We start from the raw sequence: 12,354 nt of genomic DNA, 5'->3' as shown, positions 1-12,354 counted from the left end.
GGTCATCAGTCCCCTAGAACTTAGAACTACTTAAACCTAACTAACCTAAGGACAGCACACAACACCCAGTCATCACGAGGCAGAGAAAATACCTGACCCCGCCGGGAATCGAACCCGGGAACCCGGGCGTGGGAAGCGAGAACGCTACCGCACGACCACGAGCTGCGGACTCTTGCAGTACGTATGGTTAAGACTGTAGCCAGTTGCGAAACGGGTAGAGGATAAATAAAATTGTACAGCTGTGTTATTTCCCAAAAATATAGTCGTTTATCAGTTTCTCATTCATGCTCTCTTCCTTATTACCTTTCCTCCATTATTTCATACATAGTTTTCCAGTTCCCTTTGCTGCGTGCCTTAGATTGTATGAAAGGTAATTACGGAGATATCAGGTATTTGACGCTATAAACATGTCAGAGGAAAAAACACAATTCACATTACAGAGAGAATCAACTGTAAGAAAAGTCTGTGAGAGTTCGTGAATTTCTTGATTGTTGATCAAAAGCAGATACGCAGAATAAAATATAAGCATTGTGTGGAGGACTTACGAAAATCGAGTTGATGTCCTGCGACGATTTATACCGTGGATGAGATGTAGGCTATAAACGATACAGTATTTAAAACACTGGCAGGAAACTGGTAAACAAGCTCTAATAAATCAGCTTCATCTGCCGGAAAGGTTGTAGCGAGTGCTACTGAGAATGAGTAACAGACTGTTCCTTTTAATTACTTGTGTAAGTTAAAACGATTCGATCTTTTGTCCACCTGTATCAGAAGGTACGTGAATAGAGACATTGTTTACAGAAGAAAAATATATATTCTTAAGGCATTTGTACCTAAAATAGACAGCCAACGTGCCCTCCTATAACGTTTGAACCCAATATGACGTTTGAATACTGCACGTTCATCTTTGATTTCCATCTCATCGACTACATGCTTAGCGCTCCTTTATGGAGTCCAAATACAGTTACTATGATGGTTCTTAAGGCAGAACTGTTTCAAATTCTACTTGAAGGAAATATTATATTCAACACTGCAACAATGCGCTATGTATTTCAACGTACAGTAGTCATGATACACAGTGGTGACGACTCAACATAGAAGACATACATGCTAATTAAGGTACTGAAAGTTAAGGCTAATATTAAAAATTAAAAAAGAGATTACGCTACACAAATATAAGAGATGTTTTACTAACATGCTGTGCTCCTGTTAACAGCAAGGACAAACAAATGCTATTTATGTTTACCGTTTAGAATAGTGTCCAAAACTAAAGCTCTACAACGTAAGTCAATCCAGTAAATCTTACAAGGAGCAGCCAAATGAGAGCGAGACAGACAGGAAATAAGTAAGTAAACTGTTTCTTATTTTAAAAGTTATGGCCATAATTGTTAATACATTTATCCCACTGGGAGACAAGACGGTCATTACCTTCATGGGAAAATTTTTGCGGTTGCGTGCGGAACCATGATCGGAACTAAGTGTGCCCCTCTTCGTCCGAAGCAAATCAACGAGTACGAACGTCTCCCTTTGCGGCTCCAAAACTATTTTCTCAGTGATACAGTACCATTTGTACAGACACTAGTGAACAACTTAACTATGCCATTTTGCGGTATGGATCTTGTTTGACACTCGAAAAAAATACTTCTGAAGAAGGGCACTAAGTGTCCGAAACCCGTAAGGAAATTAAATTTCTTTCATACAACTATTTGCTTATTATTTCGTTATATGAGACTACACTTGCTAAGGATGGATAAAATACTAACATAAAGTAAGTATACACGTAACGGGATTGTTTAGTGAATCCAAGAGTATTATGGAGGTCTTCAATAAACTCCAGTGGCAGAGCCTACAAGAGAGGCATTGCGTATCACGGAAAATTTTACACGTCAAATTCCGAGAACATAGTCTCGAAGAAAGGTCGGAAAACATATCTTCCTCCTACTTATACCCCGCAAAGTATCTACGAGAACAAAATCGGGGAAATGTAAGCGAGGTTTATCGGCAATCGTTCTTCCCACGCTCCATTCGTGAATGTAACAAACACGTGGGGAAATGATGACTGTAGCAGAAATACGAAGGCTGTGCCGAAAGTAAGGTCTGATCGTTCACGAAACGGAAACTACAGTAAAAATCAAACACTTTGCTACACCTTCTAGCTACTTCTCTAGATAGTAGCCACTCCGACTGAGACATTTGTCGGAGCACTATACCAATTTTCCAATACCATCCTCATAGAAGACTGCCGCCTTTGCTTCCCGCCTCTCCTCTACGCTGATCTTGTAGCTTGTTGTCTGTGCCAGAATGTTGTCTTCGTGGCCAGGGAGTCATTTGAGCAGAGATGAAAATCTGATGGAGCCAAGTTTGGATGTTTGTGGTATGTTCCTGCAGGACCAAACTGCTGAGGTCATCAGTCCCTAGACTTAGACACTACGTAATCTAACTTAAACTAACTTACGCTAAGGACAACACACACAGCCATGCCTGAGGGAGGGCTGGAACTTCCGTCGGGGGAAGCCGCGCGAACCGAGGCAAGGCGCCCTAAATCGCGCAACTACCCCGCGCGGCTCAGAGGGAACCAAGTCTGTGCTGTGCAGTGAGTGATCAAACACTTCCCATCGAAGTCGCTGCAGCAATGTCCGCATTGCTGCTACAGAGTGCGGCGAAGAATTGTCATGAAGAAGGAAGTGCAAGACAGTTATGCCGTGAGGGCTGCATGAAATCAGGCGAAATCTCATGGAGGCTTTCATACTTTGCGGGAGACACCGTTGTCTACGTATCATTACGTGCCCTCTGTACACTCAGAATTGAAAAGAGCCACGGCTTGCTAGAGACAGTGCACAACACATCAGTACAAAGATTCATCAGATTTTCAATGTTGTTTCCATTTCGCGATGGACTGGACCTCACTTTCCGAATAGGCCTCGTACTATCCGCCATATTTTGTAGCATGGATTGCTGACTATAGGTGTAGGTGTCTATTTTGAGACTGCAGCGTTCATCTGAGAAGTTTATACTTTGTACTCCTCTGGGTGAAATTCAGTTATGCATGCTACTGTATGTGACTTCAAGTGAGACAAAAGAGAATGTTGACTGTATGGGTTCACAGAATGGTGACATTATACCTCACGGTACTATTAATGCATCCTGAGTGAAGAAGGCTACAGAATAACGTAATTTCACTTCCTACCTTCAAAAGCCTTCATAATTACCCACACAAGCACAAAATGACCTACAAGCAGTCATCACAAAAATTTACCCTGGACAGTTACTTTGTCTCCAACTCCTTCTGCCTTGATATTGCCTTAAATGCTAAGGTTATCTTCTTTTGATCAATCACGACTAAGATACATCACCAACATCTCTAGAACAGATTCGAAATTGGCAAGTGCCCAGAAAAAAATTAATAAATAAAGCCCTCAGAGACGGAAGGTGGACGAAGTCCACGGATCTTGCAGTTAGCGGAGTCCAAGCTCTGCTGAAATTAAGATGAAGACAGAGAGCTATGTAACTGATAATAGACAGAAAACATTAACATTTATGTTTTTACTGTAAATCGGGATGCAATTTTAGATCTTCATTGTGGGAAACTTTATTGTCATTTCAGAGAGATAAACATGTTTGAAATCTGGTTCAGATGGTGGACAACGGATCAGCGATGCACCCTGTATTTTGTTTTACTATTTATGATAAACATTTCAGAGAAGAAGATGCTTAATATTTTACATTGAATTTATAAATCCTCAGAACAAATTTTTGTGTTTTATAAGGTATTAAATAGGTCAGCTAGTAGCTTCTTGTGAATGGATATTGCTGTCGATTTTTATTTTGATGATTCCAACAGATGTTTTTTATGTCCGTTATGTATAACTCTCGTAATTTTCGATTATGAAACTATCATATTTGAATTTTCATTATTAAAAATTTCCATTTTATGGACAAAGCCATTTGCTGGACGTATCAGGAGGAATTAGAATGTTTAATGATAGGTTCTTTCCCTGAACTACAACTCCTTTTTACTTCCTTCTAGCGTCTCCTGTTCCGCATTGTCAAACAAAGTTTGGTATGGCTCACACACACACACACACACACACACACACATATATATATATATATATATATATATATATATATATATATATATATACTACTGGCCATTAAAACTGCTACACCAAGAAGAATATATATATATATATATATATATATATATATATATATATATATATATATATATACTACTGGCTAATAAAATTGCTACACAAAGAAGAAATGCAGATGATAAACGGGAATTCATTGGACAAATATATTATACTAGGACTGACATGTGATTACATTTTCACCCAATTTGGGTGCATAGATCCTGAGAAATCAGTACCCAGAACAACCACCTCTGGCCATAATAACAGCCTTCATACGCCCGGGCATTGAGTCAAATAGAGCTTAGATGGCGTGTACAGGTACAGCTGCCCGTGCAGCTTCAACATGATACCACAATTCATCAAGAGTAGTGGGTGGCGTATTGTGACGAGCAAGTTGATCGGCCACCATTGACCAGACGTTTTCAATTGGTGAAAGATCTGGAAACTGTGCTGGCCAGGGCAGCAGTCGAACATTTTCTGTATCCACAAAGGCCCGTACAGGACCTTGCAACATGCGATCATGCATTATCCTGCTGAAATGTAGGGTTTCGCAGGGATCGAATGAAGGGTAGAGCCACGGGTCGTAACACATCTGAAATGTGACGTCCACTGTTCAAAGTGCGTCAATGCGAACAAGAGGTGACCGAGACGTGTAACCAATGGCACCCCATACCATCACGCCAGCTGATACGCCAGTATGACGACGACGAATACACGCTTCCAATATGCGTTCACCGCGATGTCGCCAAACACTTATGCGACCATCATGATGCTGTAAACAGAACCTGGATGCATCCGAAAAAATGACGTTTTGCCATTCGTGCACCCAGGTTCGTCGTTGAGTACACCATCCCAGGCGGTCCTGTCTGTGATGCAGCGTCGAGGGTAATCGTAGCCATGGTCTCCGAGCTGATACTCAATGCTGCTGCAAACGTCGTCGAACTGTTCGTGCAGATGGTTGTTGTCTTGCAAACGTCTCCATCTGTTGACTCAGGGATCGAGACGTGGCTGCACGATCCGCTAGAGTCATGCGAAGAAGATGCCTGTCATCTCGACTGCTAGTGATACGAGGCCGTTGGGATCCAGCACGGTGTTCCGTATTACCCTCCTGAACCCACCTACTCCATATTCTGCTAACAGTCATTCGATCTCGACCAAAGTGAGCAGCAATGCCGCGATACCATAACCCACAATCGCGATAGCCTACAATCCGACCTTTATCAAAGTCGTGATGGTACGCATTTCTCTTCCTTACACGAGGCATCGCAACAACGTTTTACCAGGCAACGCCGGTCAATTGCTGTTTGTGTATGAGAAATCGGTTGGAAACTTTCCTCTTGAAAGCACGTTGTAGGTGTTGCCACCGGTGCCAACCTTGTGTGAGTGCTCTGAAAAGCTAATCATTTACATATCACAGCATCTTCTTCCCGTCGGTTAAATTTCGCGTCTGTAGCACTTCATCTTCGTGGTGTAGCAATTTTAATGGCCAGTTGTATATATATATAATGCTCATGATTATGTAGGACAGAAGGTCTGTCTGGATGTCATTCCTTAGGATTCTTCCACTGACTCTCATTCCACAACTTAAGTTATCCGTAATCCGTTCAGATGTACACAACTGCATATCTGAAGGTTGCTACTCTTTCCAGAGACTGAATAACAAAGGCACAGTCGAATATTGTCGAGTCTTTTCACACATTTACACATGGAATTCTGCATTTTGCAACACTTCGATGCGTCTTTCTATACAGCTGCGTCTTATATTTCACTGGTCATTTTACACTTTGAATATCGTTAAAGCTAGCTAGCTTCCATTATGGTGTCTCCATATGCGGCAACAGAACTTTAGTTCACAAAAAAATGCAACCTCATTTAAAACAAAGAATAATCTAGCAATTATCTGTCAAGCCATGCGAATGTCGGAAAACCCTTCAAGAAACACGAAGGTGTACCTGCTCTCGAGTCACTAAACATTAGCCCTGCAACTTTATCAATATTAGTGGTGTTGTGGTTGGCAGGAGAGCCAACACCGGGTTACTAGAGGAAGCCGAAAGGCACGCGTTTTAGCTCACGCAGGCTGGCGTGAGGTCTGGAACAGGACAAGGAAATTTGAATTTAGAAAAAAACGGACGTAGCTGGTGGGATACTTAACTGTAATCCATAAATGGTGAACGTCGCTCTTGACGGTACATTATGCACAGTATCAATAGTAACTGGCAATGGCGCCTTGCTAGGTTGTAGCAAATGACGTAGCTGAAGGCTATGCAAACTATCGTCTCGGCAAATGAGAGCGTATTTTGTCAGCGAACCATCGCTAGCAAAGTCGGTTGTACAACTGGAGCGAGTGCTAGGAAGTGTCTCTAGACCTGCCGTGTGGCGGCGCTCGGTCTGCAATCACTGATAGTGGCGACACGCGGGTCCGACGTATACTAACGGACCGCGGCCGATTTAAAGGCTACCACCTAGCAAGTGTGGTGTCTGGCGGTGACACCACAAGTGGAACACTCAACTGCAGCAAAGCATTATAGTGATTAAAGTGCACTGGAAGTGACAGTTTGTATTAAAACGACAGAAGTAACATAATCCAGAATTGGACTGCACACGTATTTCGGTAAGCAATAAAATAATGACCACTTTTTGCTATTTAATAAAAACGGAATGATATATGTGTAATTCCTTGTGAAGAATGTAACGATGCTCAAGTCTAAGAAAAAAATAGTTCAAATGGCTCTGAGCACTATGGGACTTAACTGCTGTGGTCATCAGTCCCCTAGAACGTAGAAGTACTTAAACCTAACTAACCTAAGGACATTACACACATCCATGCCCGAGGCAGGATTCGAACCTGCGACCGTAGCGGTCTCGCGGTTCCAGACTGTAGCACCTAGAACCGCATGGCCACTCCCGCTGGCCAAGTCTAAGACAAGACTGTTTGGTGATGTTGTGAGTCGAAGTTGTGGCTCCACTTTTAGAGTCAGGTGTGCAGATCTACTAACTCCGGAAGTTACGAAAGTGCTTGGCAGTTTTGTAGGCTGTCGTCGTGCTGATAACGACTGAGATTCCAGGGCGCACTTTTGTACAAGTCTGGGTTGTCGTTGATTACACAATGATGAGCCAAAACATTATGGCCACCTACTTAATAGCTTTATTGTCCGTCCTTGGAACGAAATACATCACTGATTCTGCGTATCTGGGATACGACAATACGTTAGTAGGTTTGTGGAGGCACGTGGCATTGGACGTATACTCACATGTCATGCAGTTCGCGTAAACAACGGGCTGCTGATTTGCGTACGCGGTACTGGCGCCCAATAGCGACCCAGGTTGGTTTCATAGGATTTACATCGGGCAAATTTGGTGACCAAGACATCGACGTAAGTTCACCATAATGCTCCTCAAACCACGGTTCTGGGTTCGAGACACGGACAATTACAGTGCTGAAAGGTGATATTACCGACGGGGACGACATCAACAATGAAGAGATAAAGGTGGTTCGCAGCTGGCAGCATGTCTTCGATTACTACGACAGGCCCCATAGAAGGGCAGGATAAAGTCTCTTATAGCATAGTACCGCTCACACCAGTCTGCGTGCGTGGCGCGCTACATGTTTCGAGCCGCCGTTCACCTCGCTGACGACGTTTGTGGAGACGACCATCGACCTAGTGCAGCAAAAATGTGATTCACGCGAAGAGCCGACACGCTTCTATTGATCGATGGTCGAAACCCTATGGTCCTGTGCCAACTGCAGTCGTAAATGACGATGTCGTTGGATCAACATTTGAACACGAAGGTGTGGTCTGCTGCGGAGCTCCATGTTTAAAAATGTACGACGAACGATTTGCTCAAAAACACTTGTGCGTGCACCAGCATTGTGCCCTCTCGGTAGAGATGCCATAGACCAGCATCTGTCCTACTTTACAGAGCAGACAGGGGTCCGAACTGCATGCTCTGTGAAGAAACGTGGACGTCCAACGATTCAGCGCCTAGTGCTAGTTTCACTGTCCTTCTACGTCTTTCGACGGATACTCATGGCTATAGTACGTGAACATTCGACCTGTTTCGTCGTTTTCGAGATACTCGTTCATAGGCTCTGGATAATAATAATCTGCCCTATGTCAAAGTCGCTTAACTCAGGGATTTCCGCATCTGCAGCCCATGTCTTCGCTAGGGTGATTCCCCGTCCATGTCTGCTCTGCTGACACTTTTTTTTACTACGTCACGTGTCCGCAATGCCAGCAGGTGGCATCCAGCGTGGTGGTGAACAATGCCGGCCGAAGTGGCCGTGCGGTTAAAGGCGCTGCAGTCTGGAACTGCAAGACCACTACGGTCGCAGGTTCGAATCCTGCCTCGGGCATGGATGTTTGTGGTGTCCTTAGGTTAGTTAGGTTTAACTAGTTCTAAGTTCTAGGGGACTAATGACCTCAGCAGTTGAGTCCCATAGTGCTCAGAGCCATTTCAGAAAGGTGAACAATGGTCATAATGTTTTCGTTTATCAGTGTATATTTTTCACCTTTTTTATGTGGTGACAATTCACAGTCGTTTCAGCAGATTTTTCATTTCATCGAGCTGAATTTGGTGACGAGGGAGTCGATGCGTATGCTGTGAAGCGCCGGCCATTGTGGCCTAGCGGATCTAGGAGCTTCAGTCTAGAACCCTCGTCCGCTACGGTTCCAGGTTCGAATCCTGCCTCGGGCATAGATGTGTGTGATGTCCTTAGGTTAGTTAGGTTTAAATAGTTCTAAGTTCTAGGGCACTGATGACCTCAGATATTAAGTCCCATAGTGATCAGAGCCATTTGAACCATTTTTTGCTGTGAAGCGTCCCCAAATTCCGGCGCAACTCACAAGTCAGGTATTTCTACTTTTAACAACGGAGAAGTTTTTAAGCTACGGTTGACAAGTCTCGTGGCGAATGATATAACTATGTGCTCCGTCTTATATGTGCAATAGTGACCAATTTATGGTTTCTTGGAGACTTTGGGCTGATCGCAATCTCAGTACCTGATTACCATTCCCGAGTTCTAACGAAAACACCTAAGATTACTATTGGCGGATATACCCCTACATGTGCATTGCCGCTACCGTACCCTTACCGTCCAAACCATCACCCCATGCTGCGAAAACAGCTCTCATTAAAGTGGTCGACCTCAAAACTGTGGCCGAAAAAACAACAGAAAATCAGTTGTAACCAAGAGTTTATAATAAACGTAACTATCCTAGCCTCACTCAGAATATTTGGAGACATTTTTCACCACTTACTTCAAAACAAAGACTTCGTATTGCGTCGTCAGTAAAGTAGTTCCATAAAGAGACAGTTGTCAACAATGCTGGATGCCCGTGATTACCTAAACGAGCATTGGAAACTCTTGTCTACCCATCACCGCTGCAAAAAATCCACTTCCACAAAAAGTCTCGAAGCCGTATTCCCACTTGCCCAACGTGAAACACATGTAACCAGTACCAGTCTCTAATCAACGAAATGTGTGTCACTCCTTCCTTCCAAACAAACCAAAGCTCAATGTACCTGCTTGTTCAGCTGTGAATCTCTATCACTCAGACAACGCGTTCAGTATGCATCCATGGCTGAAAACATTACCCACTTCACCAGAAAGCATCCTTAAAAACGACCATACCTGTAGACGTCCGCATACTCTAATCCGCATAATCCTTACTGATACCCAATGATACACCTAAATATCAAAGAAACATGTTTCCCAAATGAGGTACATTTTTCTTCATCTGAATAGACATCATAATTCAGTCAGCTCTTCTCTGTAGTGCCCACAGCTCCCGATAAAAAAAACCTTCAAATGTGTGTGAAATATTATGGGACTCAACTGCTAAGGTCATCAGTCCCTAAGCTTGAATGAGATTTTCACTCTGCAGCGGAGTGTACGCTGATACGAAACTTCCTGGCAGATTAAAACTGTGTGCCCGACCGAGACTCGAACTCGGGACCTTTGCCTTTCGCGGGCAAGTGCTCTACCAACTTTTTTTTTTTTTCTTTTTTTTTGTAGGTCAGGGGGCAGAGTGGGCAGGGGTCGTACTTGGAGGCCTGGCCACGGTGTCCCCGTCTCCTGACAGGATAAGGGAGAGGCAGCAGGAAGGAAACATTGATATTGTAATTTTTTTTTTTTAGTAACAATAATATTTTATTTATTCATTTAATTTTAATGTCCCAAAAGAAAAATCATATATAAAAAAGAAGGGAAATAAATATAGGGCCGAAGTGACATCCTCGTCACTTCACTGGGAGTAAATCCTATCCCTCGAAACAACGTAAACCTGGGACTCCCCACCGCTTCGGGGGGTTATGAAACATGCTGCCTAGAAAGTTCGCAAAATGCGTTTTATATTTAGAGTGGCGTCTGATGATTTCGTGTTGCTCTAGTAGATAATGCCAATAGTCCATGACCGATATCAAGGTCCGCGAGAGCACATAGTGTGATGCGTGTCCTCCAATCCGTCGGATTGCCGATGTTTTGTGTGAGGGGAAAAAGACAGGGTCAGGGAAAAATAAAGCGTCCGTCGTGATCGTGGATTCGTCGGTGCGTCGGAGGAGGGCCATGATGCGTTGCGTCAGCCGCCAAACATCCTTTGCCTCACCGCACTGCAGAGAATGTTCGTCGGTGTCCTGCATGCCACATATAAGGCAGAGCGGGGAATCTACCATGCGAATGTCGTATAATCGTTGGCGGTTGACTGTCTTGCGGTTGATTAGTGTATACCATGACGATCGCGCTGCTGTGGTGAGGAGAGGTGTGTGGACAGCTCGCCAAATCTGTCGCCAGTTTCGTGTTGGGTATTTAAGTTCGACAACATTGCTGCCATGATGACGCCGCAAGTATCGATATATCTCACGGGTAGTGGGGATTCTGGTAGAAGGTATCTGTAACTGAACATAACTAAAATCAACAAAAAATCGCGCGACGTGAGAAAACGAGGGCGAGATGGTGCCTACTGCTACCGGTGGTTCAAAGGACGTGGGAAGAAGCACATCCAGGATGGCCGACGTGATGGCGTGTTGCCGCTGGTTCCAAGTTCGTAGCGTCGCTCGCAGGTATAGAGTTAGAGCCTTGTTCCGCACATCCGTGGGTTAAGTCCTCATCCAACTGAGCTACCGAAGCACGACTCACGGCCGGTACTCACAGCTTTACTTCTGGCGCTGCAGAGTGAACATCTCATTCTGGAAACATCCCCCAGGCTGTGGCTAAGCCATGTCTCCGCAATATCCTTTCTTTCAGGAGTGCTAGTTCTGCAAGGTTCGCAGGAGAGCTTCTGTAAAGTTTGGAAGGTAGGAGACGAGGTACTGGCAGAAGTAAATCTGTGAGTACCGGGCGTGAGTCGTGCTTCGGTAGCTCAGTTGGTAGAGCACTTGCCCGAGAAAGGCAAAGGTCCCGAGTTCGAGTCTCGGTCGGGCACACAGTTTTAATCTGCCAGGAAGTTTCAGTCCCTAAGCTTACACACTACTTAACCTAAATTATCCTAAAGACAAACACACACACCCATGCCCGAGGGAGGACTCGAACCTCTGCCTGGACCAGCCGCACAGTCCATGACTGCAGCGCTATGACCTCTTGGCTAATCCCGCGCGGCTCCCTATAAAACCCTAATCGACAAGAAACTTTGTCAACATGAACTTACACTCGTCTCCTACACGAATATTCTACTTCGCGTAGTAAACTATTCCTAAACTACCCAGAGAGTTAGCACACACCTGCAGTACCGCGTCTCCTCTCGTCAGTAATGTGTTGGTCGCCAACACCAGCGGCACCACCTGCGCTGGATCGTTTCTCGGATCGTTCCTACTAAGACCACCAACTTCAATGATAGCAACCACATACATCTGTGAGCTTTACAATCACAGACCATGTCAGGACTGCCACTTCGAAGACAATCACCACATAATAGTAATACTGTTTTGTTCTAATTTTGTTCAGTATTCTTGCAATTTTTTAAATTTAAAACATTACACTATAAATGCAGAAAGGCATTGATTCAGCTGCTCGTAGAGTGCCCCTTACAAGATATATTAAATAATAAGTAAACAATGAAAACTTGATTATTGTGTTCTCGGGAAACTGGTCCTGAAGCATCTTTTACAGATTGACAACGAGGTCGAATTCCAGAGTAGTAGCAGCTTCTGATCACCCAATGTTCCGCAAAATATCAGATTCATATTCTCTGAGATTCCTGAAGGCGTAAAATATGCGACGGTA

At 44.0% G+C, this 12,354-nt stretch overlaps 1 protein-coding gene and 1 non-coding gene across 2 annotated transcripts in view; one reads left to right on the top strand and one right to left on the bottom strand.

The window, feature by feature from the left end:
* LOC126471198 (neurogenic locus protein delta) overlaps positions 1-12,354 on the bottom strand; it is a 1,411,427-nt gene that overhangs the window by 1,170,837 nt on the left and 228,236 nt on the right. The window lies entirely within an intron of this gene.
* Positions 11,483-11,557, top strand: Trnas-aga (transfer RNA serine (anticodon AGA)). Its single transcript has one exon. It is a non-coding gene; the product is annotated as a tRNA-Ser (tRNA).

The sequence above is a fragment of the Schistocerca serialis genome, chromosome 3, assembly GCF_023864345.2.
Source record: "Schistocerca serialis cubense isolate TAMUIC-IGC-003099 chromosome 3, iqSchSeri2.2, whole genome shotgun sequence".
In the NCBI taxonomy this organism is placed as follows: Eukaryota; Metazoa; Arthropoda; class Insecta; order Orthoptera; family Acrididae; genus Schistocerca; species Schistocerca serialis.
The sequence above is the reverse complement of the archived record's forward strand: the minus strand, read 5'-3'. Positions and strand labels throughout refer to the sequence as shown.